General features: G+C 45.3%; 1 pseudogene across 1 annotated transcript; it reads right to left on the reverse strand.

Annotated features, from left to right (window-relative positions):
• Positions 1-2,619: 2,619 nt before the first annotated feature.
• Positions 2,620-6,650, reverse strand: LOC149127960 (heterogeneous nuclear ribonucleoprotein Q-like; annotated as a pseudogene). Its single transcript, XR_016229648.1, has 2 exons — positions 5,915-6,650; positions 2,620-3,469 (listed from the first exon to the last, which is right to left on the reverse strand). The product of XR_016229648.1 is annotated as a heterogeneous nuclear ribonucleoprotein Q-like (transcript).
• Between the last annotated feature and the right edge of the window lie 341 nt (positions 6,651-6,991).

Below are 6,991 nucleotides of genomic sequence, written 5' to 3' on the forward strand. Positions count from 1 at the left end.
TTCTAAAATCCCAACAAATAAATCTGAGAATTAACTTAAACACCTTGACAGTGTCCCTTAAAAATGGTACGACAGTAAATTGCCCACAGGCATGGCAATGACCTCTTGGATGGGGTCATTTAACTCCTTGGAACTGGAAAATACCAGTACCAAGGATTACACTGAGATTCAATTTTACTGAAGGCTACATTTAGTTTACCCACTTTCCACAACCTAGCATATTCATTATGGTAGAATGAAATGTAAATGTTTTGTGTAGCCCTCAATCTCACGCTAAGATTTGAGAGAGATGTACTTTTAAAAAGCACGGGGTAATAATATATAAAATCAGTGGCAGAAAGTTTCATTAAGCACCAAGAACTAATTTTGTCACCCCATACTCATTTTGTAGGTAAGTTTCAACAACCGGCAAGGCACATTTACATATATTCCAATGAATACTTATTTACAAATTTTTAAATTACACTCTATGTCCCAGCTATCCCAGTAACTGACATACAACATACTAAAATGGTTTATTAAGATAACAAAAAACTAATTAATGTAAAACATACAGGCTATTGGCAACCACTATTCTAAAATTATATAATTACAAATAAACATACTGAAATGTGTGCAATTCTAAGTTTTTAAACAAGAAGATTTCTACACTAACACACATTTACATTAAAGACACATAAAATAAAAACTTTATTACAAAAATAAGTTACACTCACCTCCAGCTTACAGTATAAAACAATTTTATTTGCAGGAATGCAAAATGATTGTTTGCCATGAGCATTTTGAACATATGATATGTCTAATTTTCTTGTTAAATTTGCATTTACTGGGGAACTGGTGTGTATAAAACCTTAATTAAGTATAAGCTCTGATCTTCATCGTGGTGCCCATTGGGTTTATGTGATATAACTACAGTATCCCTTTGGGGAAGGGGAGAAGGGGTTTATTTACACCAAGTCCTAATTAAACTATAATTTTACTTTTGACTTTAAGCTATCAACTTAGGACTTGGCAAAAAATTTTTTGAGGGTGATTCAATAGAGGATGCTTCACCACTGAACACTCACTGTCATCAAGGTGCTTTAGAAAATTAAAAACAGCACAAATGATTATACTCTACAAGTTATCATGACCTGCATAAGAAATGGAAAGCTGATTCACATTTTTATAGTGATCAGCAGTAAGAAATGCACTAATGAAACATACTTTTTACCTAAAAAGCTAAACTACAGCCATATACTAATTTCTATGATTTATGAAAAAACTTCAAAATATCCAAATGTCAGGCTTTGCTGTACAATTGTCAGTTTTAGTCTGACTTTTTATAAAGAGACACTGCAGTATTTAGTACAAGTTCGAATGCACTTTTTTTGAACATCTGATGTCTTACAAAAGTAACATCTTGCTAAACTATTATACATCCAAATAACTACAATATCTGAAGAAGCAAGGCTGCTTTTTCAGCCACAAAATATGACAAAAGCAAGGCCTGTTATGATGGTCATGAAGAAGTCTTACAAGCCTCTGAAACTAAAGGCAACTAACAATGTTACATTTGGTATACTAAAATCTTACCCTTGTATCATATTTAACAAGCCTTGCTTTTATCTACAAAGATTTTTCTATGTACAGTACAGCTAGGGTATAGTTCAATCCTCTGCTACAGAGGTAGTTAACCAACCCTCTAAAAAAGGTTCTAAAAAGAACCACTATCTGGAATGCCTAACTAACCAGCTCTGATGATTACACCTGAAACTGCATATCTGAACACAATTCAAAAGTGAATATAGCCGGCACCGTGGCTCAATAGGATAATCCTCCACCTTGCAGCACCGGCACACCGGGTTCTAGTCCCGGTTGGGGCACCGGATTCTGTCCCGGTTGCCCCTCTTCCAGGCCAGCTCTCTGCTGTGGCCGGGGAGTGCAGTGGAGGATGGCCCAAGTCCTTGGGCCCTGCACCCCACGGGAGACCAGGAGAGGCACCTGGCTTCTGCTGTGGGATCATCGCGGTGCACCGGCCACAGCACACCAGCTGTGGCGGCCATTGGAGGGTGAACCAACGGCAAAAGGAAGACCTTTCTCTCTGTCTCTCTCTCTCACTGTCCACTCTGCCTGTAAAAAAAAAAGCCATTATTACTATAAAAAGATATAGACAATCATGATTAACCTTTGCGAGCAGAAATAAAATTTAAGGATACCCACAGTGGAATTCATCTATACCACTGCAATAAAATTTAAATGCACAAATTCAAGATAATATTTCAGAATACCACTGCTGGGATCCTTAATTTTAAAAAAACAGGGGAAAATCTACTTAGAGCAGATTTTTTAAAGAGAACTTTATTCTTTATTAAGATACCATGCTAGAAGTTATGAAGGATTTCTGTTGGAACACATTTAGAAAATAGAGTAGCTTTAGTTTAATAACTTGCACTGCAAAGAAAATTGTTAAAGAAATTCATATCAAAGTCCAAGTATTAGTTCAATGTCCCGTATTTGATTCCATGATCTTCATAGGGAGGTCTTCTGCAATAGGATATGCTCCTATACAGCCGAGATATTTAAGGTTGCTTGATTTCCTTACCATTACTCCACTGAAAGCTTCTGGTGTACTCCCACATAGCAAGTCAGTCTTCATTGTAACAGGTCAGGACTGGCCTTGACCCCTTTTCCCTGCCCGTGGCCTCTTTGTTCTTGGGCACCTCCTCTCACACCACGAACACCTCTTGCTGATCCAGGACCTCCTCTCTGTGAATAACCGGCTCTACCACGGGGAGAAGCAGCCCCATGACCTCTGGATGGAGCAGCACCCCTTGCTCATCTACCACCCCTTCCTCTAGCTCCAACTTGAAAATCTTCATAACCATAGTATGGATCTTCATATCTACCACGATAGTTATGGTAATCATAGTCATAATAATCATAATAATCTTCATATCCATAATAATCTGGAAGATATCCATAACCACCTCTACCTCAACACCCTCGACCTCTTGTTGGAGGGGGCATATGAGTTGGACCATAATAGCAGTAATCATCATACATCTGATTCTTTGCTGCTTGCCTCTGAGCTTTTCTTTCTTTCCTTTTCATATCTGGTGGCTTAGCAAAAACAATTTCAATGTTTTCTCCCTCCAAGTCTTTGCCATTCATTTCTTCCATAGCCTTAACAGCACCATCTCGTTCATCAAAATGAATGAATGCATAATCTTTCAGTTTCTTTACTCTTTCCAGTTTTCCAAACTGACTAAATGCCTTTTCTAAAATCTCTTCTGTTACAGTATTGGCAAGGTTACGTACAAAAAGTACCTTCACCTTTGCCATAACCTCAGGATCAGGATCTTCTATAGGATCAACCCATTCAACAGTTCCAACATTTCCCCAGACCTTGACTTTACCACTCATTAGCCTATGCCATGCCTGGGCAGCTGTTTTGTGATCTTCATATTCAAGAAAGCAAAAGCCTCTGGTGTCGCTCCCTGTCTTCATGGAGGAACGACACAGGACCCTGCGCTGTTTTTTGTCTGCTCGGCCCTCCCCAGGTTTGCTGCTGGTTCTTCCCGGGTTGGCTACCGACCCTTCTACCTCCGTGGAAGGGCGGTTCCCTCTGCCACATTCCCCACTTCCGCGGGGGAGCGGCACACCGCCGGCCGGCTCTCTCAGGGGCTGCACAGGTGTTCCCTCAGATGTTCCCGGTGCATGTTGTCTCTCTCCTCCTTTATAGTCCTCTTCCACCAATCCCAACTCTGCTACCCACACGCTGAGTACGCTGCTCTCCTCCAATCAGGAGCAGGTCCTACAGTTTATTGGTTGAACTGGAGGCAGCTGTATAGAAGCTGTTTCTCCCTTCTCAGTGCCATATTGTGGGAGAACAGATGCATAGAATAAGTCTTAATTCCAGTAACTTAGTCTAGTCCGGGTTGCTCCCCACAGATCCCCCTTTCTTTTTATTTTTTGGCATTGATATGCGCCTGTCTTCGGTGCCCCGCGGCACACACTCTGCTCTGCTTGCTGGAGTTGCCCACAGGTGCTTACAAGCCCTATCAATCAGGCAAACCGAATCCGAGTCCTCTCTTCGCCATGTTGTGAGGAGGTTTTTAGGCGCTGATGCGTGCCTGTGTTCGGTGCCCTGCAGCGCATGCTCTGCTCTGCTAGAACTGCCTGCAGGTGCTTACAAGCCCTACCAATCAGGCAAACCGAATCCAAGCCCTCTCATTGCCGTATTGTGGGGAGACTTATTGGTGTTGATTCGTGCCTATCTTCAGTGACCTGCAGCTCATACTCTGGTCGAGCTGCCTGCTGGTGCTTATCGCCTTACTAATCAGGCAGACCGAATCCGAGCCTTCTCATTGTGGTATTGTGGGGAGACTTATTGATGTTAATTTGTGCCTGTCTTCGGTGACCTGCGGCGCATAAGCTGCTAGCCGCCCGCAGGTGCTCACCACCTCCCTAATCAGGCAGACCGAATGCAAGCTCTCTCATTGCCATGTTGAGGGGAGGCCTTATTTTTCTCTATTTCTCTATCTCAGGGCATTCCTATCTCTCCCATTTTACTTCTATCTGCCAGCATTCCTATTTCTCTCATTTTACTTCTAAATTTCTGTTTCTCATATCCCCGCGGCTTCCCAGCGCCCGCCCTGAGGCTGCTTCTCGGTGCCTCACCCCGCGGCTTCCCGGCTCTGAGCCGCTTCCCAGCTTTGCGTGCTCTCCATGGTCTCCGCGCCCCTTCGCGCCCGCACCACAGCCTTCACGCTAGCCCCGCGTTCCCTATCTATTAGCGCCCCGTGCGCTCTCCCCCCGCTGGTGCCCCGTGTGCTCTCTCTGCGCGCAGCGGCTTCCGTGAGTCACACAGCCTAGCTCACGTTTCCGCCACCGGTTGGTTTAGTTTTCAGTCTAAGTTCCCCGGGCTAACCTGACGAAATGCAACCTATAGCTTACGTCTCCACTCCCGGTTTGGCTTCCTGTCTTTTGCTCCCCGGGCTAATCTGACGGATTCCAACCTGGCTTACATCTCTGCCTCTGGTTTTAGCTTTTCGCCTTTTGCTCCCTGGGCTGCCTTGAAGAATTCCAACCTGGCTTCCGTCTCCACCTCAGCCTGCCCCCGCGGCTTCAATTTCCCTAACATTTTTCTCTACCCGGTATGTTTCCTAACTTTTCTTCCAACAATATTCCCCTCTCATTTCTCCTGGCTTCTCCCCCACAGTCCGTATCCAAGTCTGTTTGTTCTAGCTTTCACTTTCGCTTTCGACCTTAGAGATTTCTCCCAGCTTCCCCCTGTAGTCCATATCCGAGTCTATGCCTAGGCTTTCAATAGCTTCTTCTGGCACCTTTTCCGTCCGGCTTTTCCCTAGGCTCTTTGCTAGTCTCTCTCTCCGGTATTTTCCCACTTCTTCCCATTTCTTCCCTCCTAGGTTTCCTATCCGAGTCACGGCACCATTTTGTTGCTCCCCGTCTTCGTGGAGGAACGACACAGGACCCTGCGCTGTTCTTTTGTCTGCTCGGCCCTCCCTGGGTTTGCTGCTGGTTCTTCCCGGGTTGGCTACCGACCCTTCCACCTCCATGGAAGGGCGGTTCCCCCTGCCACATTCCCCACTTCCACGGGGGAGCGGCACACCGCCGGCCGGCTCTCTCAGGGGCTGCACAGGTGTTCCCTCAGATGTTCCCAGTGCATGTTGTCTCTCTCCTCCTTTATAGTCCTCTTCCACCAATCCCAACTCTGCTACCCACACGCCGAGTATGCTGCTCTCCTCCAATCAGGAGCAGGTCCTACAGTTTATTGGCCGAACAGGAGGCAGCTGCATAGAAGCTGTTTCTCCCTTCTCAGCGCCATATTGTGGGAGAACAGATGCATAGAATAAGTCTTAATTCCAGTAACTTAGTCTAGTCCGGGTTGCTCCCCACACTCTGGTTTTTTTTTTTTTTCTTGTCATCTGGTTGGTGGTATAAAATGACATCTGTAAGACCCTATGTTACTTTGCTAAATTCTTCAAGAATCTGTTCCTTGGTTTTACTCTTAGAAATAGAGCCCACAAAAAGCCTATTGTTGGCAACTGAGATGCAGACACCAATATGTTTTCCAGAACAAATTTCATGATTATTATACAGTTTAACAGCCTCCTGAACTGCTTCTTTTGTACAAAAAGTGACAAACGCATAACCTCTATTGAGACCAGTGAGTGGATCCATCATAAGATGAAGATCCCAAATAGGTCCAGCTTTCTCAAATAAAGGAACAAGCTCATCCTCAAATAGATCTCTTGGGATCTTCCCCACAAATATCTCAGTGCCAACCGAAGGCTGCTGACCTGAATAAATGGAATCTAGAGGCGGTCCCCCATACTTCCTCTGTCCAGTGGCCACATCAAGTGTGTAGCCTGTTCTTCCCAAGAGTGCTTTAATTTTTACCTCATCTGGTCCTTTACTTGAGTCCGCTACTTTGGTCCCCTGTTTTTCTGTCTGCCTGTAAGTCTTCATGACTCCACATAAAAAGGCACTTTTGTTCTGAACATGAGAGAGATCACTGTCATTAAACTGCTGAAAAACTGCCAATGCACCGTCTTCATTGAATTCTTTCAAAGCTTCAATAGCTCTTTCATCTAAATCACTATGTGCAACTAGCCCTCCCCATTGGGCTGTGGCAGAGGAATCCTGTCCCAGGGGATCGGGTTGCGGGAAACACATGCTCACTGCTCCCTGTGTCCAGTGTGAGTGGAGCTGTTGTAAAATGGTGGCCAAAGCTCACACCACTGGCAGCAAACCCGATCCATTTCTACTCGCCTCTGGCCTCTGAGCGCGCTCCCTGTGTGAGCGTGTGCCCCCGCGTGACCCCCCCTTCCCTCCCCTCCCCTCCCTCACACGTCCGCTTCTTTCACTCACTCCCTCAGCCCCTGCCCTCCACCTGCTCCTCCTTCTCCCCTATCACCACCACCACCACCACCACCAGCAGCCGCCGTCGCTGCCTCTGGACGCCTTCTCTTGGCCTTCCTTCTTC

This window comes from Oryctolagus cuniculus, chromosome 2 (genome assembly GCF_051225735.1).
Source record: "Oryctolagus cuniculus isolate XC-2025 breed Fujian yellow rabbit chromosome 2, ASM5122573v1, whole genome shotgun sequence".
Classification (NCBI taxonomy): Eukaryota; Metazoa; Chordata; class Mammalia; order Lagomorpha; family Leporidae; genus Oryctolagus; species Oryctolagus cuniculus.